Genomic DNA, 24,162 nt, shown 5'->3' on the forward strand with positions numbered 1-24,162 from the left:
TAAACTACCAGCCTGAAACCATAACAACATTTAAAGGTCATCTAGTCCAACTTCCTTGCAGTGAGCAGGGACATCTTCAAATAGATCAAGTTTCTCATATACCTACCCAACGTTATTTCATATGTTTCTGGCAGTGAGACATCAAGTACCTCTCTGGGCAACTTGTTCCAGTGTTTTACCATCATTATAAAAAAAATCTGGATCTAGTCTCCTTTAAGAGAGTTTAATTTAAAACCATTGCCCCTTGCCCCATTGCAAGAGGCTTTGCTAAAAAACCATCCTCATCTCCCTTTTAAGCCTCCTTTAAGCACTGAAATGCGGCAATAAGGCCTTCCCAAAGATTTCTCGTCTTCAGGCTGAACTATGCCTCAGTGACTCTTCATAGCAGAGACCAGAACTGGATGTGGTAGTCCAGGTGGGGTCTCATCAGAATCCAGTAGAGAGGGAGTATCACCTGTCTCAACCTACTGGCCATACATCTTGCGGTGGTTTGGGTGCTCCCCGCCTCTTCACCCCACTTTGCGAATCACCCAGACTAGACTCAGCTGGCTCTGGAAATTTGAATGAAGCTTATATTTACAGCTTAGCACAATATACAAGCAGATATTCACAGTATATACAGTTATAGACAGAAATATACAAGGGAAAAGGTAATACAGAAACACAACTCCCCTCCCAGAAACCTGAGTCCCCAGGAGGGGCTCCTAACTGCCGTTCCACCTTCTTCCACCCCTCTCAACCTTACCCCAGTCCCAAGGAAGAATGGAGGTTCAGCCAGGAGGTTAGGAAGTGTGCTAGTTTGAAGCTAGCTAGAATGTTTTGGTGAGAAGAATTAGATTACAGGCTGTGGAAGAAAAACAATGATGATGTCTGCTTCCCTCATAGGCTTGCTGAGATGTCTACAAACAAAAAGCAAAACACAAATAACACACAGCACTTCTGCTGGGGAACTGGCTGAGCTGCATCTCTCTATAGCCTCTTTGACTAATCCACTTTGTTTCCCAACTCCCTGGCCAAACCTCCATTCGGAGGGAGGGAACCATGTCAAAGGCCTTCAGAAATCTAGGGAGAATATATCCATAGCTCTTCATTTGTCCACTGATGTATCCAGTTGTTCTAGTTATCTTCTAAAGTGAGTCTGGCCCACCCTAGACTCACAGACAAAGACACTCACACACACACAAATAAGCAAAGCATACAGTGTGTCTATTAATTCCCAAAATCCATACCACCCTGAATGCAATTATAGAAGCTAGGGTAAAGGTGCTGTTTTTCCCTATTGCAGCTGTGCTTAGTCAGAGGCCAGTAGGTGTGATTCTTCTCTGGCATCCTCATGGGAGATGTCCCCCTAGCACAGCTGTCTGAGCTCCTGGGGAGAAGTCTCTTCTGTTATTGTATGGTGGTTTAGCACATTTGGCCAACATGTGGGGGGGGATGTGCCAAACCCCACCTCTGCATACATAAGAGAGAAGGTTCCTGCACATGCATCTGGTAGGTTTGGGGGGGCTGCAAGAACCAGTGGGGGTACTAAAGTGCCAGCTGTTGTTTTTTCCCAATCATCTTTGCATTCTTTCCTAATCAGCCTCACTTTCAAGTCTCCCCCCTTCCAGTTATTAATCTTAGAGCAACATGTTTCACCTACTCAGTCAGAAATATTTGTGGGCCACAGCAGACCATTTCCCAATTAACCTGCTCTAATACATGTCACCTTAACTTGTCCTAATACATCATTCCATCATAGAAGGTCACTAAGCTGGTCAGGCAGGTCCTGCCCTTGGTAAAGCTATGCTGGCTTTCTCATGTTTTTTTCCTACATCTACTCCATCTCCTTTAATCCTGTGTATTGTCCACAAATTATTTCCTCACTGGTACTATTAAGTACACTCCATTGCATTTTACAGGGATGAATCTCTATGATAAACCTTTGATATCTCCCTAGTTTGTTTTGTTTGATTTGCTTTTTTTTTCCAGTTAGCTGGAACTTTATCTCTTGCCAAGTCATGTACACAGAAACTTACAAACACTAAAAATATATACTACAGAACATAAATTCTAGAGCAAAATTTACCCTTTAAAAGATATTCCTGCAGAAAGGGAAACAGATTGTAAGATGAACATGATATACAGAGTAGATTAAATAGTGAAAGCCACAGTTCTTTACTGATCTTTGAAAGTGACCTGATATAAATCATTGTGATATGAACCACTCCACACTGTTTGCAAGACAAAGATTTCTGGAAAATACCATGTTTCTATTGCATTAGATATTACAGAAACATGGGGTGGGATTGATCTCAGTTGTCTTTACAGTTCCTTATGATTTTCCCAGCTGAGAGTTATTCCAATGGAAAGACTTTTGGACATTCCACACTTTAAATGGTGTAAATAACTTTGAAATGTGTAAAGCAGTCCTCTCAAGATTTTTTCCATCTCATCTGAAGACTTTGAAAATCCTGTTCCAAGGCTGACCTTCAAAATAACTCTGTGTGGAGGGACCTGTGTGTTGAAGGCAAGGTGAAGAACATAATTTTCAATATAAATATGTAAATCTAAAATATAAAGATTGATAGTCCTGGGCATCAAAATCATAGCTTTTAAGTTTCCAAGTCCATATAGAAGTGTAAGTACTATATGTATATAAATAACTTGGGATATCTGGAATCCAAATATGAAAACATTTGCATTACTGACTGAATGTCAAATTTGTCTGGACATGGAACAATATGCCAGAATCCCAGAAGTGAGAGAAGAATAACCCTAAGAAAACGTACTGATTTACTCTCCACAGGTCTTATATTTGTTGGTAATACAGCATTTCAGAACAGATAATTAAAGTTTGCAGTGCAGTTCTGTCACAGGAGACTGTAGCCTAGAAGGCTTAGAGCAATACCAGTGCCCATAGTCCTGCTAATTCATTAAAAATAAAGAAATAAACCACATGTAGGATATAAATCTCAGCAAGTTTTAGCTGCCTGTTAGGTAGCTGCTGTTCCCAGTGAAATAAATGAAAACTGTAGGCAGAATTTAAATGTTCAGTAACTGTTAAGATTTGAAGGTACATCTGGGATTCTACATGTTACTTTATATTCATGCTAGTTTTCATTTAAATGTTAATGGATGATTAGAAATGTAACTGGGTTTTTTTTTGTCTCTCCTATCAATACAGTATTTACAAAATCCATGTAAAGAGAAAACAAAACAAAACACAAAAGCACTCTGAGTCTTTATTTTTTAATGTTCTAGTTCTTTGCCTTGATTGATAAGGTGAAAATCTACCAGACTTAGTCATTAAGCAGCAGGACACAGTGCCATATAATCAATATGAGCTGATTAAATCTTTACCGGTTCTAAAAGACTTTAAAAAAATGGATGTTTTGTTTCACTTGGCTTATCTTAGTCAGAATGTATGCACTGCACACTGCCTGGCTCAGGTTTTGTAGTAAATACAGGGGTGTACTAAAACAGGTGGGCATCAACATCTGATCAACCCTATGATATCAACACAAACCTAACACTAAAATCTGACCATAAAAGAAAGCTTTGTTTAAATACCATATCAGGCAATGAGCATTATGCATGTGTATTGCTTAGCATTCTATTTTGTTCAGACATGATCTGTACGTTTCTGCAGTTCTTTTTGTCTTTAGAAACAGAACCTCAGCTTTTAAGTTTCACTCAAGCCTGACTAAATGGAATGAAGAAAAAATAAACAATATTTTTTTTTTTACTTAAATGTTTACAGCACAGTTCTGAACAAGTTGTAAAAAGGGAAGATGATTAATAAAAGATGAAAAGCATTGAAATTAATCTGCAAATAAATGGAGAGAATGTTACTGATCACAGAATCACAGAATCAAAGTCAGGGGCTGGAAGGGACCTCGAATGATTGTTTAGTCCAACCTCCACCCACCACCACCATTTGCCAGACCAGGATCACCTATACCATATCACACAGGAATGCATCCAGAAGGGTTTTGAATATTTCCAGAGAGGGAGACTCCACAACCTCCTTAGGCAGCCTGTTCCAGCATTTGTCACCCTTACAGTGATAAAACTGTTTCTCATGTTTGCATGGAACTTTCTATGCCTCAACTTCCACCCATTGCTCCTTGTACTCTCATTGGGCATCACTGAGAATAGCCTGGCTCCATCCTCTTGGCACTCACCCCTTACATACTTAGAAACATGACTGAGCTCATCTCTCAGTCTCCTCTTCTCCAGGCTAATCATAGACAAATCTCATCATTTGACAGATATTCGTGGTAAGGTAGTTTTGTACAAATAACATCCCAAACCCAGAGAGCTTAAAAGCCTTTTAATATGTCAACTTAATTATATTTTCATTTTTATTCAATGACAAAAAAAAAAAAAAGGCCAAAAAATAAGAGATAATAAACCATGTGTGCATACCTTTGTTTATTGCATAAACCCTTTACATATAACCTAGTTACAAGATTTCTACCTTAAAAAATAAACCATCAGTGTGCATGAGTTACATCTTTGTTTATGTTTTGGTCTCATCTGAGACTCATTATTTTGTCCCGAATTTAATAAAATTCACACATGAAGAGGAAGCTGTTCAGCATGAGAGTGGTGAGAGCCTGGAATGGGTTGCCCAGGGAGATGGTTGAGGCCCCATGCCTGGTGGTGTTTAAGGCCAGGCTGGATGAGGCTGTGGCCAGTTTGATCTAGGGTAGGGCGTCCCTGGCCATGGCAGGGGGTTTGAACTAGACGATCCTTGTGGTCCCTTCTAACCCTGACTGATTCTATGAATCTGATTATTTTGACCCCTAGTATTTAAATATTTTGTTTCAATGTATATGCTACAAAACACTGTAGCAGTTTTCACAGTTCAGCAAGTTATATCTGGAACAAACTGGATTGTACACAAAAATCACTTTTCTTTAGTCTTTAAGGAGAGAGATGAATATATTTAGTTCTTTGGTGATGTGCACAGGGTTTGAAATATTTATTTATTGTTTCTTCCTTTAATGAAACATCATTTAATTTCTCAGCTGAATGTGATGCTTCTGTACATTTGCTTAAGTAAGCTTTCTGTACATCTTTTCCTTCAAGAGTGTTTGTTCCGACATCGATTCTCACAAACTGGATTTGTTCCATCCATAGTATGGTGGAAAAACTCATAAAGTATTAATATAAAAATGATATAAATATTTATTTATTTGATCTGTTCTTTTCTATAAGCTTTGGTTCCAAAGATTTATTTTTCTGATTTTTTAAGTGGAATTTTTGTCTTACCAATTGCTACATTTTTATGTTGTTTTTTTTCTATAGGATGTGTTCTGGCTTATTTTTCTTTGCAATAATAGTTCATGGGCAATGCTGTGTTTTACCTGTCATCAATTTGAAAATAGCTTCTACATAGCCTGGATGTTAGAAGGAAGTTCTTCCCAGAGAGGGTGATTGGCATTGGAATGGGCTGCCCAGGGAGGTGGTGGAGTCGCTGTTCCTGGAGGTGTTCAAGAAAAGCGAAAAGCCTGGCTGAGGCACTTAGTGCCATGGTCTAGTTGACTGGCTAGGGCTGGGTGATAGGTTGGACTGGATGATTTGGAGGTCTCTTCCAACCTGGTTGATTCTATGATTCTATGGTTGTTTCAAGCCTATAGTATCTTACAAATTTCCCCATCTTTCCCTTCCCTTCCCTTCCCTTCCCTTCCCTTCCCTTCCCTTCCCTTCCCTTCCCTTCCCTTCCCTTCCCTTCCCTTCCCTTCCCTTCCCTTCCCTTCCCTTCCCTTCCCTTCCCTTCCCTTCCCTTCTCTTCCCTTCCCTTCCCTTCCCTTCTCTGTAAAAAGGGAGTGTCCATTTTCTTTGGAACCACCCTTGAAATACTGGGACATGGCTGTAAGGTCTCCCTAAAGCTTTTTTTTATTTTTCTCAAGTCTGAACAAATCCAATTATGTCAAACTTTCTTCATATGATAGATATATCAGTAAAGATAAGGTCAAAGGATCACCTTTGTGATCCTCTCCAGTCTGTCCACATCCTTATTGTATAGTGGTGACCAAAACTGAACGCAATACTCCAGGCATGGCCTGTCAAGTTCTGCACAGAGTGGGATAATGATTTCTTTATGTCTGCTGCTGATGCCTTTGTTGATGCAGTTCAGCATCCAGTTGGCTTTCTTTGCTGCAGAAGCACACTCCTATAAGCTTGTTACCCAGCAGGACCCCCATGTCCCTTTCCACAGAGCTGCTCTCCAGACATATAGATCCCAACCTGTGTTGTTTTCACGCATGCAAGACCTTACATTTGTCAGTTTTTAACATGTAAATTTTTTCCCAGCTCACTCTTCCAGCCTATTCAAGTCTTCCTGCAGCATGGCTCTGTTCCAAAGTGTCTACATGCTCACTCATTTTGGTGTCTCAAGCAAACTTCATTGTGGCACACTTTTTGTCTTCATTTAGATCACTACTAAAAATAGTAAACGGTATTAGGCCCTATATCAATACCCACCTATGGGTCATTTGTCTAAGCTGTAGCTCCTGGTTCATCTAGCTGGTGGAGACTGGGGACCTCTATCTAAGGTCATGGTGAAATTCTAGTAGACAATGTCTACCACTCACCCTGCATCAAACAAGCAGATTACCCTGTCATAAAAATCAACCAGGTTTATCAACCTAGTGAGAAATAAGTGAAGGTTCATTATCAGGACAAATCCAGACAAACACAGACAAAATTTCTTTTGTGTGGAAAAATAAAGAAGAATAAAGGGAAAAAATCAAACCTTTCCCAGATCTCATTATTTTTAAAATATCATCTTGTAGAAATTATTCAAAATCAATTCACTCTCCTGTAAAGATGACTGTTTCCAAAATTGTCATGGTCATGCACGTGTTAGTTTGATGTGTACATGTCATAGTATCATAGTATCATCATAGTATCATCAGGGTTGGAAGAGACCTCACAGATCATCGAGTCACTCAGTCACTTACATAATTTCTCCAGTGCTTGTGGTTTATGAAGTACCTTAAGAATCCAATTTTCAAGCAAAGCAAGTATAAGTTAAAACGTATTTAGTACCATCATAGGTAAGAAGGCCAAATAGATACACTATGTAGACATAAGGACTCACAGGTAATATAGCATAATGTAGGAGGGTTACGCTCTGACATTGAATCTGCGGTTGCTGTGGAAACTCATATCCCGCCAACATACTGCACATAGAAAACTCCCACAGGAACAGTTTAGCCATTTATTTTCTATAGCCTGTTTTAACCTTTGACTTATTGTCTGAAGGATCCTCACTAGATTTACAACTTTGTCCTCTGTAGCAGGTGACCTACAGGATACAGGAGAACTGTTAATAACATCAATTCAGCAGAATGAATATCATCCCAACCTTCTGGCTACTATAGCTTACAGGCATGTGGAGCAATGCTTGATTTTAAAGACTAAAATCTTTACAAGACCTATATTAAGGGACACTCACCTTATACAGATGGGCAACCTTAACAAGAAAAAAAACCACAGTTATATTAGTTGCTTTGTTCTAGATACAGTGATGACCACTATAAGAAAATGTTAAGGAGTTAATACCTAGTTCTACAAATATTGATTCATAAAAACATTTAATGTGGCCATATAATAACAATTTTTAGGATATTTAAATGCTGAAGGTTGACCTAATGTTTATGGAATTCCCTCTAGTTTCATGAATCATAGAATCATAGAGTCATGAGCCAGCAGTGTGCCCAGGTGGCCAAGAGAGCAAATGGCATCCTGGCCTGGGTCAGGAACAGTGTGGCCAGGGTTATTCTTCCCCTGTACTCAACACTGGTCAGGCCACACCTTTAGTCCTGTGTCCAGTTCTGAGCTCCTCAATTCAAGAGAGATGTTGAGATACCAGAACATGTCCAGAGAAAGGTGATGAATCTGATGAGAGGCCTGGAGCACAGCCCTGTGAGGAGAGGCTGAGGGAGCTGGGGGTGTTTAACCTGGAGAAGAGTAAGGCTCATGAGTGACCTCATTGCTGTCTACAACTACCTGAGGGAGGCCATAGCCAGGCTAGGTCTCTTCTCCCAAGCAATGAGCAGCAGAATGAGAGGACACAGTCTCAAGTTGTGCCGGGGGAAGTACAGGCTGGATGTCAGGAGGAAGTTCTTGCCAGAGAGAGTGATTTGCCATTGGAATGGGCTGCCCAGGGAGGTGGTGGAGTCACCGTCCCTGGAGGTGTTGAAGAAAAGCCTGGCTGAGGCACTTAGTGCCATGGTCTAGTTGATTGGACAGGGCTGGGTGCTAGGTTGGACTGGATGATCTTGGAGGTCTCTTCCAACCTGGTTGATTCTATGATTCTCTATGATCAAGTCCAACTATCAACCCAACAACACCATGCCCACCATATTTCAAAGTGCCATGTCCACATGTTTTCTGAAGACCTCCAGGTATGGTGACTCTATTACTTCCTTGGGCAGCCTGTTACAGTGCCTGACTAGTGTGGCAGGGCACACCCAAATCCCTGCCCCACCAGAGGTTTGGATGAGTGGCAGAATTGTTTTCCTCCCCCCCACACCTCCAGCTGTGTGTATGCCCCAGCATACACGTATGGCAACTGGACAGATTGTCTAGTCAGATCTTCAGGGGTATCTTAAGAAGCTGTCTTGGAGGGGTTTTCTCTATTCCTCCCCTGTTAGGGGGAGGTGAGAAAATAATTTGAGGCGGTTTTGATTTTTTATAAAATTATTTATTAAAATTAATATTTACAAATTTGTACCACCCCCAACCACTATGAAATCAAGGTTCATATTGCAAAGTTATGAAAATAGCTTGGGATATATTTACAGGGATGGATTATTAAATGAAAACATCAAATTATTAACAATTATAGACAGAGAGAAAATTCCTTAGGCTTAATGCCTCTTAACAACTCTAGTGTTTGCCCAGTAGGGGATGAAACTGTGTGTGCTCTTCAGATAGAGATAACTTATATTACAAAGGAATTGAAGCTTACTTAGGTGTGATGCTCTTGAGTATTAATCATTAATCACCCTCCCAGGATTCTGTCTCAGCGTGTGCCTCAGTATTGGGGTCTTGGTGAGCTGGAGTCTGTCCCGGCTTGCAAGGGAAATTGATAAGGTGTTCCTAGTCTCTGAGTTAAATAGAGTTTTCTCTAACCTTCTCTCCTGGAGTAGTCTCTGCCTTGGAGCTGTGGCTTCTGGATGCTGCATGTGTCCAGGGATGATCAGCTGGCAGGAATTCCCAGGTGCAGGAGAAGGATTTGTCCGTGTAGCTTCTGACACAGTCTCACAGCTAGCAGTCTGCATTTGCAGGTTTGCAGACAGTCTGAGGGTCTGCTGGGCTCTGTGTCTTCCCAGAGTTGCAGAATAGCTGGCAAGCAGTATTTATGCCAGGCTAGCAGGGTCTATGCCGTGCTGCAGGGAGACTTATGCTCTGTAGACAAATCAAGATAGCTCTAGGCTTAGGCAGGGGGTTCTGGGCTCCCCATATATGTATGAAGTGCAGGCATGAATGTGCTCTGCTTCTCAAAGGATTTGCAGGTAGCTTGACTGCGCCTTGAGATCAATGCATGAGGTCTGAGCCTCTGTAATGCTTGCAAGTGAGTAAGGTCTGATTCTGTGTCTAGGCCATGCAAGCAGGTCAGGGCAGCAGGGTGCTGCTGTGGATCAGAGCTGAGTCTGCATGCTCTAAGCTTCTGAATGGTTTGAACTTCTGGACTGTCCGACCACGTGGTGCTGCTGTGCACCCTCTTTAAAAGCTCTGGGCTGAGATTTGTGACTCGTTGGACATCTAAAATGACCAATCAGGTTGGCCATAAGCCAAACCTTGCCCCAATAGGCAGTAGAGACATGCCTGGACCTCCCAATACGAGATTACCTGTCTGGACCTCAGGGGCACACGGGCTGGACGTGTGTGTGTGTTACACAATTTGTTTTCTGCCTCATGGGTCCTGGCAGAAGAACATGTCTAGGCATGCACAGGCATAGAAAGGCCACAGTTTTGGGGCTGCTGCCCCTCCACCACAGAAGCATCTGGAAGAAGGGTGACAAGAAAGCACACGGTCTCTGCTTTTGTACCACCTCATCCTGACTTCCTGCTGCAGGGACCTTCCTCAGATGTGAACCACCACTGTTTGCAGGAACACCGCAGAGCAGCCTGGCTTCGCCCTGCACTGCCCCACAATCTTTGCCTGTGGCAGCTGTGTCTACAGTTATTTGGGATTTTGGTGGGTTTACTCGCCTTGGATCCTGTGCCATCAGTTTGTATTACAGCACGTGAAGACTGCCTGCTCTTGCACCTTTAAGAATTCCTTCTTGAAGAACATCCAGCTTTCTTGGACTCCTTTGCCCTTCACACACACTCCAGAACCCTCTGAGACTGCTTCCTTTCTGCTGTGTTATCATTTCCACCAAATGTACAGTAAGTTGAAGTCTATGATGAGAACAAAGGCTACCAATTGTGAGACTACTGCAAGCCACTTGTAGAATGCCTTGTCTGCCTCTCCATTCTGACTGGACGTTCTGTAATACCCCACCACCTCTCTTGCCTTGCTTATCTCTTCTGATAGTTGTGAGACTCACCCCACGATGGTTCTGTGACATCAGCTGCCATAGAGATCCTGTTACACAGTGGCTTTCGGTTCCTGCTGTTTGCTACATGAAAATGCATCATAGTTTTGCTTTTCCTTATCAAGTAGAAGTTAAATATAATGTAGTGTGATGCTAATCAACACTGGAAATAAAAATGAAAATTCACCTGAGAGACTTTTCAAGCACATCTTGAATGGCATTTTGCTAAATCAGCAGGAAGAAAATCAGCGTACATGATTTTTGTGGTACCACTTTCTGTATTACAGACTGAGATTTAATGATCTGTTGCATAGCACAGCAGTGAAAATCAGCCTCTCCTGTGATACTGCTTCAAAGAAGAAAAGTAACATGAATTTTATGTGAGAGTCTGTCAATTGTCTTCTGCACTAACAAACTCATACCAGCTAAAGCAGAGTATGTAGATTTTCGTGTTTGAGCAATCAATTTGACAGGGTAAGATTGAAAAAATATTTCTCATGTCATGCACGATGATTAAAAAGTCTTTAGGATCAATCCCTCTTGGCTTCACTGAGAGAGCTACAGAAGAAACACAGTGTCCTAATAGAGAGTCAGATTTATTAGGGCTGAAATCTCTATTCTGTTTTATTTAATTAGCTTAGTCTGCAGTCTAAACTGGTAGCAAAGAAATCTCCCTGACACTAAACTCTGAGCTATCATATCATATCCTGTCACAGGAAGATACACAAAAAGCAGGAAAATTATTTAAAAAGTAATTATTTACAAAGCATCTGACTGTGATGGTTTGGGTGTTACCCACCCCCCCACTCCTATGAAATCTCCCAGACTAGACTCAGTTTATAATTCTGTATATAACTATATATTGTAAATATCTGCTTGTATATTGTGCTAAGCTGCAAATATAAAAGCTGCATTCAATTTCCAGAGCTGGCTGAATCAAGTCTGGGTGATTTCTAAAGTGTGGGGGAGCAGGTAACACCCAAACCATCAGAAAAAGGAAAAGGAAAAGGAAACAGAAAAGGAAAAGGAAAAGGAAAAGGAAAAGGAAAAGGGAAATGAAAATAAAAAAAAGGAAATGAAAAGGAAAAGGGAAAGAAAAAGAAAAGAAAAGAAAAGAAAAGAAAAGAAAAGAAAAGAAAAGAAAAGAAAAGAAAAGAAAAGAAAAGAAAAGAAAAGAAAAGAAAAGAAAAGAAAAGAGAAGAGAAGAGAAGAGAAGAGAAAAGAAAAGAAAAGAAAAGAAAAGAAAAGAAAAGAAAAGAAAAGAAAAGAAAAGAAAAGAAAAGAAAAGAAAAGAAAAGAAAAGAAAAGAAAAGAGAAAAGAAAAAGGGAAAGAAACAGAAAATAAAAAGGAAAATGAAAAGAAAAAGGAAAAGAAAAATGAAAGAAAAAGGGAAATGAAAAGGAAAAGAAAAAAAAAATAAAAAATAGATAGAAAAAGGAAAAGGAAAAATTGTGAAATAGCCTAAATTTGTTTTTTTGATGTAATTATTTAGTACTACACTTAATAGATTGTGGTTTCATATTGTCTTCATATATCTATTTATCTTTGTTAATGTTATGAATCCCCTCTTTCTGTCTCAAGTGTTGTTTACAGGAAAACAAAGTCCTTTGCAGCTTACCAAGGTTACTGGAATTTCCAACCTAAGAAAACAATTGCCCATCCTAAGGTCCAGCCTTGGCACATCAAATCATCTGCCTTTTATTGGTTTTGGCTTTTTAAATGTATGTCACATATTCCTTCCACTCAGATCATTGCTCTTGAAAAGGTCCCATCCTCTGTAAATTCGCTGCTAAATTTGATCATCCATTCAGAAAAAAAAGGAATTACAAGAAAAAAACAAACCAAGATTTGTTATATATGAATGCATTATAACCACATTACTGACAGATAAGGCCTGATCTGAGGCAGAACAAAACTGTAACTTGTTTCCCATGTGGTTCTTTCTTTTCCCTCTGTAACCTCAAAAAGCTCTGGTACTTCAAGGTACCCTCCACACTACAAATACAGTAGGAGTCATTGCATACATGTCGCAGTCCAGCTCAAGAGACCAATCTGTCTGTGACTGTTTGTTACCTCTAAATATATCTTTCCAAAACCATAACACACCAACTCTTTCTGTAGAAGCAGATTCCTTAGTTTATTATAGAGAATGTGTCACCTGATTTTGATCGGTGACAAATGACGTCCCTCAGGGGTCAGTGCTGGGACCAGTGCTGTTTAACAGCTTTGTCAGCAATATGGACAGAGGAATCAAGTGCACCCTCAGCAGGTTTGTGGATGACACCAAGCTGTGTGGCACAGTTGACTTGCTAGAGGGAAGGGATGCATCCAGAGGGACCTGGAAAGGCTGAAGTGGTGGGCCCAGACCAACCGCACGAAATCCAAGAAGGCCAAGGGTAAGGTCCTGCACCTGGGTCGGCAGCCCTGAGGAAAAGGACCTTGGGGTCTGGGTTGATGAAAAGTTCAACATGAGCCAGCAGTGTGCACATGCAGCCCAGACAGCCAACCATGTCCTGGGCTTCATCAAGAGAAGTGTTGCCAGCAGGGCAAGGGAGATTCTCCCTTTTTACTCTGCTCTCATGACACCTCATCTGGAGTACTGTGTACAGTTCTGGAGCCCCCAACACAAGAAGGACATGGAACTGTTTGAGCGAGCCCAGAGGAGGGCCATGAAGATGATCAGAGGACTGGAGCAGCTCTGCTATGAGGACAGGCTTTGAGAGTTGGGGTTCTTAATACTGGAGAAGAGAAGGCTTCAAGGAGACCTTGTAGTAGCCTTCCAGTTTCTGAAGGGGGCCTATGGGAAGGCTGGGGAGGGACTATTTACCAGGTCTTGTAATGACAGGATGAAAGGTAATAGGTTTAAACTGGAAGAGAGCAGTTTTAGACTAGATGTTAGGAAGAAGTTTTTTACAATGAGGGTGGTGAAACACTGGCACAGGTTGCCCAGGGAGGTTGTGGATGCTCCTTCCCTGGAGGTGTTCAATGCCAGGTTGGATGAGGCCTTGAGCAACCTGTTCTAGTGGGAGATGTCCCTGCCTATGGCAGGGATTTGATACTAGATGATCTTTCAGGATCCTTCCAACTTAAACTATTCCATGATTCTATGATTTTGGGGAGGAAAAACAACCAACCAACCAAAACAAAACAAAACCAAACCACAAACAAAACAAAGTTTATTTATTTTTATTTACTCATTACTTATTAATAAGTCAATATCAATGAATTTTATTTAACTAAGAACTACCTAGGAATTAATCATATCATAGAATCAACCAGGTTGGAAGAGACCTCCAAGATCATCCAGTCCAACCTAGCACCCAGCCCTAACCAATCAACTAGACCATGGCACTAAGTGCCTCATCCAGTCTTTTCTTGAAGACCCCCAGGGACAGTTTGCTGGTTCTTCAAAAGATACTTTTCAAATGTATTTTTGTGAGTTCTAATGGAAGGTTCTGTGCCCTAGATACATTTTTATTTTATTGTGCAGGAGTTTCATGAATATCAGAGTTCTGTAACACTCACTTTGTTACTTAGATTACGGGATAAAAAGCAACAAGCAGTATCTCCTTTCTCTATGTAATATAATGAATGCTTTCTTTGGCTGTGTAAATCAAATTCCAGTCTAAAAGCTTATTAATTATTAAACATTCATCTTCATCAAATCTAGATCTTTATTCATAGAATCATAGAATCATAGAATCAAGCAGGTTGGAAGAGACCTCCAAGATCATCCAGTCCAACCTAGCACCTAGCTCTGTCCAATCAACTAGATCATGGCACTAAGTGCTTCAGCCAGTCTTTTCTTGAACACCTCCAGGGATGCAACTTTAGAATTATGTTCTAATTTAAAAGTTCAGTGACTTAGAATAAATATTGGAAATTTAAAAAAAAAATTTCACTCTTTTTTTTTGGACAACACTGAACTTTTTTTTCTTTTGCTATCAGTTGCTTCATCCACTCTTTTCTTGAACACCTCCAGGGATGGAGACTCAGCCACCTCCCTGGGCAGCCCATTCCAATGGCAAATCACTCTCTCTGTCAAGAAATTCCTCCTAACATCCAGCCTGTACTTCCCCCGGCACAACTTGAGACTGTGTCTCCTTGTTCTGTTGCTGGTTGCCTGGCGGAAGAGACCAACCCCCACCTGGCTACAGCCTCCCTTCAGGTAGTTGTAGACAGCAATGAGGTCTGCCCTGAGTCTCCCCAGCTCCCTCAGCCTCTCCTCATTGGCCTCGTGTTCCAGGCCCCTCACCCTTCTCTGGACACGTTCCAGTACCTCAACATCTCTCTTGGATTGAGGAGCCCAGAACTGGTCACAGTACTCAAGGTCTGGCCTGACCAGTGTTGAGTACAAGGGAAGAATAACCTCTTTATTGTGGATGTTCCTTTGAGGAATGAACTCTTACAGTACTTTGGTTTGTTGTTTTTTGGTTGTTTGGGTTTTTTTTGGTAGTTATAATTTTAACTTTAACTTATTATTTAATTATTTTCCCTCTCATGGCTTTAATTATTACCTGTCGAACAACCGATATGCTGTTACTGACGTAGCACATTGCAACTTTCCAGCCTGATTCATTAAGTTCAGCATCCCCAGCTGATTGTGCCAGATGGGTTTTGTTTGAGCTATTACCCAAATATTGTATGCCACAGAAAATCAATGCGGTTTTATGAATTTGAAATAAAAAGATGATGCATAGTGACAGCAGCTGATTTCCTTGAGGAATAATTCCATCAAATGGTTCGGAATTTAAAAAATTTGTATATTAGTCTTTGTGAAATTATATTGAAAACCTAAAAAATAATAGATCTTGATCCTACATGTTAGAAACTTGGAGATATCCACCACATCCAAGCGTCTTCCTTGCTTTTTTAATGAATGGAAGGTCTCCTGCAGAAAATTTTAGTGTCACTCTATGCATACTAGTAGTGACTTCAGCAGAAGGCAAGTCATCCAACTTATATTAAGCAGACAGAAAGCAGTAAGTGATGTCTTTTAAATTTATAAGTGCATTACTTAAAAGTCAGATCTCCAGTCTGTCCTGGAGTCCTGTATACCCCTAAATTCCTCTCCCTCTGTGGTTTGAATGGGAGAGGAAAAGGTATGAAAAGACCTGTTTCTCCTCCCCCCCCACCCTGCAGGCATGAAGGAGGGGAGCAAGGGGCCCTTCTGGCACGAGGGGTGCCCGTGCAGTGCCTGTGCTGGAATTGGGTGGTGATTGGCTGTGGTCTTCGCGCCTAGGAAGTGGTAACTCTGCTCTTTGTCTAGGAAGAGTATAAATATTGGGGGACTTCTCGCTCTTGGGGTTCCCACCTTAGAGTTCGCCCTGCCTGGGAGATCATGCCTGCCTGAGACTTCTTCCCCCCGCCTGGATAGATTCTACAGAAGGAGCCCCTGGATGGCTTCCACCCATTAGCATCCTTTATGCAGCCTCAATAGGCCTTCAATGATCCTCAGGGGCTTCTGAAAGAGTACCCAAGAGGACAAGCAGCTGGACCACCCTTCTTCCAACCAGCCTGGCTCACTTATGAGTAACTGGCTCAGCTTTATTATTAAGTGGAAACGCTATAATTTAATAGCTACAGCCTTTTCCAACTTCTGACTTCCAAAATAGTCAAATTATCTATGGCATCAAACAAGCTGAATCTGGTAGCTAAAAGTAAACTAATTTCTGTATATAGTTTTGGGGGCGAGTTTCCGGGAAAATAGCAACTCTATTTTTACATAAATTCCTGACTCGGCCACATTAATTCTCTGCCTCCACCACAGAGTCTCAGTGTCCCTTCATTTTCTTTACTAAATTTCCTTTCAGACATTTTTTTGCAGATGTAGTGCTAATTTCTACCCAATGTGCTCATATTTCAGTGTCTGGAAGATATGTGACATTTCTTTCTCCTTCAGTTCACATTCTGAGCCTTAGAGACCTTTGTTTTGGATTTCTCTCCATTGTGAATGACATTGGTTTTCCTGTCCTTTAAATGACTTGGCCTGAGTTCTGTCTGATCCTGGAGATTTGCTGCTTTAGAATCTCCGCAATTAAGTTAATCCTTTTACCACACAAACCCTGTAGTCATCTAGGATAAAGTATTCTTACTGACAGTGCCAAAAAGTAAGCTGTTAGTGTCCTTGCTTGCAAATATACTCAGAAGCATTGATTAAATGTGCCAATTATAACTTTCTGTTCTTCTTAACACCATCCTTCTATTTGAGATGGCTTTCTACTTTCTTTACTTACCTTTTTTTGTGGTGACAGAGGTAATGTGGCACAGATAACTTCAATGACTCCAGGAGTCAGATGCAGTGTCTTATACAAAGCACTTACCTTGGTCTTTTATGATCTGTTTTTAAAATTCTATTTGTTTGATTTGGTTTGGTTTGTTTGATTTCTCCTGTAGGCTTTCCTCTCCAATTCAAGCACTTGGTCACCTTCTTTTCACCTTTCCTGCATGATTTAACTGCATGAATAAATAGACAGCACAATGCATTTCTATATATATGCTATATACCACTCCCATACAGCCAAGCTGTAGAAGAAAAGTAGAGGGGAAAATTTGCCTAATAACCTGTAGGCATTTAACAGTCATACTGAAATTTGAATTTTGATTGTTCAGAATGTGCTGTGAGGCTGATTAAAACTGAACAACTGAAAACATACAGTAGTAAAAGTGAGAGAAGAGAAAGTCATATGAAGCTCCGTAATATTTGTTCTGTTGCTATCTGGGAGCCAGTGAAGGTCTGATAGAATGGAATGAAATGTGATTTTGTTGGTTTGTTATGCTGCAATGGTATTTTGAATACGATGCAGCTGATAAATAGGTTTCTGCTGACAATCCATGGGAGGTGAATTACAGTTTTGTGGGAGAAGTAGAACAAATGAGCAAATTAAGAACATTTTACTGTCAGGCACAAGGTTTTAGGGAAAAGAAATGTAGGTTGCTCTTGAAACTTAAAAAGTAACACTTCTCCAAGTAGTTACTAAGATCAGATGTCTGGATAAAACATTGAGAATATTTCATTGCTAAATAAAATACACATAAATATACTAATCATGGACTGAGAGAGCCTTATGAAGAAGAACTTGCCTGTTATACTTGACTATAATAGTAACTTCACAGAAGTTCTTCACAGAGAGAATGATTTGCCATTGGAATGGACTGCCCAGGGAGGTGGTGGAGTCACCGTCCCTGGAGGTGTTCAAGCAAAGCCTGGCTGAGGCACTTAGTGCCATGGTCTGGTTGACTGGATAGGGTTGGGTGCTAGGTTGGACTGGATGATCTTGGAGGTCTCTTCCAACCTGTTTGATTCTATGATTCTATGATTCTAACTAATACTTGACTATGACAGTATTTCCTGTGTTTTGTAGAGTGTTTGTTTGGGACACATTCTAGTTTTGGCCCAGAGATTTCATTTTCCACGGTGGAAAAGATTAATCTGCAAAACACGTAGGTGAAAGGATCAAACCAGAAAGTAGAACTTCCAGTATCTAAAGGGGGCCTACAAAAAATCTGGGGAGGGACTGTTTAGGCTATCAGATAGTGACAAGAATAGAGGGAATGGTGTGAAGCTAGAGATGGGTATCTTCAGACTGGACATGAGGAGGAAGTTGTTCAGCATGAGAGCGGTGAGAGGCTGGAATGGGTTGCCCAGGGAGGTTGTTGAAACCCCATGCCTGGAGGCATTTAAGGCCAGGCTGGATGAGGCTGTGGCCAGCCTGATCTAGGCTAGGGTGTCCCTGCCCCTGGCAGGGGAGTTGGAATTGGATGATCCTTGCGGTCACTTCCAACCCTGATTGTTTCTATGATTTTATGAACTAGTCTGGATTTTAGGTTCAGTGCTGCCAAGAAAAAGTGCCACGCATAAAAGCAGAATTCTTAGCTTCTCAAACTAACATTCACTACTACTCTCATCAATGTGGGAAGTTTGCTACAGCAGTCTTTGAGGCACATTATCACAAAGAGTTGTTTAGAATAGAAATTGATAATAAATTATGAAAGTGCATAAGGCAGCTACAATTACACTGCAGCAAGTCTCAATCTTTGTGTTGGAGGGCATTATACATAGATCATCAACTATGAAGTACCGAACAATAAATATGGTTATTATTATGACAAAAGACTAAAAGCTTTTTTACACATTATAGATTGTGTACCCAGAAGAATGACAAATTGCTGGGATTTATAGCTTTTAAGTATTTAATAAAAACAGGAGAATATGTCATTCTGCTATCAGGAAATAATTGGATTGCCCTGATTGCCAGGAATTTGACACTGGTGGTAATTTTGATTTAAAAGCTAGTGGAGGGTACTTTTCACACAGAGAATCTAAACTGCAGACAGCATAGGCAACATGTAACTTTTTGCTGAGAATGCAGTGTCAAAAGCTCATAAAATAGGTATCAAAACGACAGTAAACTAGACTGGAAATGTTTATAATTCAAAGAGTTTGCAGACTTTTGGAGCAAGTGGCTTCATAAATAGGAATGTGGAAAGAAATCATTCTGACAAAATTAGAAAGTGGCCTGACAAAAACAAGATCATTAGAAGAGTTAACTGCGCTTTTAAGTACTGTCTTTGATTTTTCATTGAGGCCAGTAAAGTGACAGGAAACGAAAAACCTGTGATTAAAAATGTGTCTGATAGATAAATACATGATTTATGTAAAAACTATGAACAATGTAAGCTAGTATATAATGGGAATTCTACAGTGTTGTTTTGTTCTAAAGCAAAGACTGTAATTTTAAGTCTTGGAACATAAGCTTTAATCTGTTACCATAGCTGAACAAACGATGTTTCATTTAAGCCATTTGATCAGAAATGAAAGACATAAAGAAAGACAAACCTTTTAAATATTAATGGCATCCTTCTGGACACAGTTTGGAGTGGTGGATTTTGAAAACCTGAATAATATTTTCTATTGATTAAAGTCATATTTGATTCTATGGCAGCAAGCAGAAAATCTATATGCTCTATAGTTCTAAGAAAAGATGAATGTTACTTTTTGTTATCCTGCTTTTTAACTGGTCTCTTCTACCAATGGATGTGGATTGATTTTTATTTCATATTCTTTTCCCCCAGGATGTTAGGACAGGCAAAGATCCAAGTCACTGACTGACTTCTTTCACAGAAATCTGTTATGTGTTACTGATTCCACAGTGGAACTATTCCTATGTTCTCTTCCTTTGAGATTTGTCAATTACCTTTTCCTTAGAACTTTTCACACTATATGCATATGTAAATGCTGTATTCTACACATCTCTTCTCCAAGAAAAACAAGCAAACAAACCCAAGCAAAACAGCTCCTTAATTCCTCTGTGCATGTACAAAACGTAATCTTTGCAAACAAAACTCTCTTTATCTTCAGTGATATTGTAATCAGTCTTAAAATTCAGATGGTAATGTTCTTTCCTCCAAAACTCCAAAGGCTGTTTGCTATTACTTTTTATTAAAGACCAAGAACTTGCATTGTTTTAGTCCAGTTTCCTGATGACTGCCATCCCCACTGCCAAAGCTACTATTATAAATGTCCTTAGTTGGTGTTAAGCATTGGCAATAGGTTGGACTGGATGATCTTAAAGGTCTCTTCCAATCTGGTTGATTCTATGACATTCTATGACAAAATCTCAGAATCAGAGCAACAGTTTGAAAGGGACTTTGAGAAGTGATGTGGTCCAAGTTCCCTCCTCAAGCAGAGCCACCTAAATCCATTTGCACAGGGTTGTGTCCAGATGAGTTCTGAATGCTTCCAATGAGACAAACTCCACAAGCACTGTGGGCTGCCCAGGGAGGTGGTGGAGTCGCCATCCCTGGAGGTGTTCAAGAAAAGCCTGGATGAGGCACTTACTGCCATGGTCTAGTTGGTTGGCTAGGGCTGGGTGCTAGGTTGGACTGGATGATCTTGGAGGTCTCTTTCAAGCTGGTTGTTTCTATGATTCTATGAAAACAAAAATCAGGAAACTCAAGAGGCTCTAGAAAAGAGACACTAAAATGTCTAGGGCACTGAAGCTGAGAGAGCTGAGACTGTGCAGCTTCGAGAAGAGAAGGCTTTGTAAAGATCTTAGCAGTGCATACAAATTCCTGATTAGATGGTTCAGCCTGCATAAGCACTGCTGAAACCACTGCAGGAGGAGTAGAGGCTTTTTTTTTTTTTTTTTTTTTTTTAGCTACAAAAATGCCACAGGAGTTGAAATAAAGAAGGGAAAACCAAAAAACAAACCCAAAACAACAATGAAAAACCCAATGAATGAAACAACAACAAGAAGGGTAAGAAAGCTGGTGAAGGACCTGGAACACAGCCCTGTGAGGAAAGGATGAGAGAGCTGGGATTGTTTAGCCTGGAGAAGAGGAGGCTCAGGGGTGACCTCATTGCTGTCTACAACTACCTGAAGGGAGGTTGTAGCCAGGTGGGGTTGGTCTCTTCTGCCAGGCAACCAGCAACAGAACAAGGGGACACAGTCCAAAGTTATGCCGGGGGAGGTCTAGACTGGATGTTAGGTGGAAGTTCTTCACAGGGAGAGTGTTTTGCCATTGGAATGGGCTGCCCAGGGTGGTGGTGGATTCTGTGTTTAAAACATTTCTGAGAGTTATTAAATTTATTCCCAAAATAAGCATGATGAAGATCAAAATATTTTTTTACTATATTTTTAATCAACGTAATTTCAAACCCTAATGTTAAACCAGGACAACTGCATTCTTAGTAGAAATACCAATTGAATTTCAAATCTACTTCACACTGTGCACTGAATGCAGGGCAAAAAGCCAGAAATTTCTGAATTTTAATCTTGGTTCTTAAAATTAATTTCTGTAGGGCTTTTGGCAAATCCCTTAGAGTCTCTGTCTTACTGCATTAACATTCTCCTACTGTCTCACAAGTTTCTTCTCAGTATCAATCAGCTGGCATCTCTAGAATGCTTTAAGACTATTGCATACTCCATATTTTCAATACCTGGTAAAACCATAATTTCATTATATGGTAGGATATCCAGCTGTAAAACTTACATTTCCAGATGTGAACCAAGGATATATTGTTTCCACTACTCAGAGAAATTAGCAAGTTACATGACCATTTCATCTCTACAGACAATATTAAACCCCTGCAAACTCACTGCAGATAGCATCCTTTATCAAAATCAAAGCTTTTGTTTTGCTCTTGAACAAACAAATGTGTATATGCCACATCTGTGTGTGACACTGAAGAGGTCACTACTGCTATTTAATTACTCTAGACTCATCACCAAACGGTCTCCAGACTATGGGTTCTAGATGTAAGTGTCAGATAATCTGTAATTAAACATATGACTTCTCTGTTGGTCTGTGGCACACTTGCTATGGCTTTTGCAGTGCTTAATGCAAGTTTTTGCCTACTTGAAATGAGAAAATCATATATATTTCCTTTACTTTTTACTCTGATTTAAAACATGTAAATTCCCCTCCTTAAAAATAACATTGGCACCTAGGATCATGTTATGCGTAGGAAATCCAACACCATTTATTGCTAAAAAGAAACAGAGGGTGAGAAATTTAAAGGGCAAAATGCTGCACTGGGAAGTTGACCCATCTTTCTTTTGTTATTATTGTTTTGTAATGAATCCCTCTAAGAGCTTGATCCTAAGCCATTGAAGTTAATGGAAATGTTGCTATTTATGGCAATAGCAGAAATGGGTAAGTTTGAGGGAGCGGAGTTCTGCTTGTGAAAGTACATTACTGAGTCAAGTTAACTCCAGAAGTAGTTTGTTTTAAGCAAGAATACTTATTGTGATCTCCAATTATGACAGCTTCCTGTACAACTATGCAGAAATCTAACATTACCATCAGGAATAGCTAAGTTAGGTTCACAGTCAGTCTGGGGTCCACACTGGCAGCAACAATTTGCTGAATATTAAATCTAATCTTCTGCACCAAATAAGCAGAAACAATTTCACACTCATTGCTCCCCAGGACAGACCATCACTCTAGCAATAGAATGGCTTTGGGGCAATATTTTCGGGCAGGAGGACATAAGCCAGGATAATACACTGAAAATTCTACGCAATGAAAACCACCAAAACCCTAAACAAAAGAAAGCAAACAACCAACACCCTCCCCAAAAAACAAACAAAAAATCCTCACATCAAAACAATCTCTCCCCAAAACTAAACAAAGCAAAACAAACCAACAAACAAACAAAAACCCAAAGCCCAACAACTCAGGAAGCTTCTTTCTGTCATCATTCCAATTTCTAGGTTTCTCGGAACTGCAAAACTTTCAACTTCTCAGGTTCACAAAAATAAAATGCTAGTGGGGAATGTGGGAGGCCCTCTCTTGCTTGACAGACCTGTTGCCAACAATGGACCAAGTCAGTTAGAGCTTTGTCTAGATGAGCCTTGAAAAACTCCAGGGACTGATTCCCCAGTCTGTCAGAACAACAATTTCTAGATCATCATCCTCCTGGCAGAGAGCTTTTTCATCATGTCCACTTGGAATCTCCTGAGCAATACTTTTTGGTTCCTGTCTCTTGCCTGCTGCTACTGAGAAAATGTTTACTTCACCACCATTGTAACAATTCTTCAGAAAATTCTAAGTGCTCCTCCTCTCTATCAGACTAAATGAGACTATTCCTCTCAGCCAGGTGGGGGTTGGTCTCTTCTGCCAGGCACCCAGCAATAGAACAAGGGGACACAGTCTCAAGTTGTGCTGGGGGACATCTAGGCTGGATATTAGGAAGAAGTTCTTGACAGAGAGAGTGATTTGCCATTGGAATGGGCTGCCCAGGGAGGTGGCTGAGTGTCCATCCCTGGAGGTGTTCAAGAAAAGCCTGGCTGAGACACTTAGTGCCATGGTCTAGTTGACTGGCTAGGGCTGGGTGCTAGGTTGGACTGGCTGATCTTGGAGGTCTCTTCCAACCTGCTTGATTCTATGATCCTGCCTCTATCAGACATATACTCTAAATTCTTCTATATCTTAGCACTCCTTCATGGAATCCTTCCCAATTTTCATCTCTCTTTAGCTGTGACTCTCTTTAGCTACAGCTGAATATATTTTTCCTGTTCCAGTCTCGCTAACGCTGACCAAAGGAGGATGACAACTTCTTTAGGTCTGCCAGATACAACCCTCCAATACTACAATAATTTGTGATTTGTCTTATTTGCAATAAGAGTCACTGTTGGCTAATATTCAGGCTGGTATGAACCAAAACCATCCCTGTGTACTACCACCAGTAGTAGTACTCAGCTAGTTGGTACATAGCCTATTTCTGAAGCATGTTGTGAAGCCACTCCCCCCCCCAGCTTTCCCTTTTCAAACAGTAGAGGTTTCTGTTGCCTCAGATCTTAATTTTATAAAGGTCACTTTATTTTTCATGAGGAATAACTGTTTTATGCCTTTAAAAATGCATCCAGTTTAAGGACCATAGACTAAGCAGGGGATGATAAGGAGGTTTTGCAGCTTGACATTACCTGGCTGAAACAGCATTAGAGATTGTAATAAATGCTCATTTTCAACAGACAAATATCCCTTATATTCTGCTGTTAAATTTCCCCCAGGTGTTCAGCTTTCTTTACTAACTACTTAAAGCCTTTGAAGAGTACTCAGCATGAGACTTTTGGAAAGTCCCATTAGCACCTTCTGGAATTCTGAACTCCT

This window comes from Pogoniulus pusillus, chromosome 3 (genome assembly GCF_015220805.1).
Source record: "Pogoniulus pusillus isolate bPogPus1 chromosome 3, bPogPus1.pri, whole genome shotgun sequence".
NCBI classification, from domain to species: domain Eukaryota; kingdom Metazoa; phylum Chordata; class Aves; order Piciformes; family Lybiidae; genus Pogoniulus; species Pogoniulus pusillus.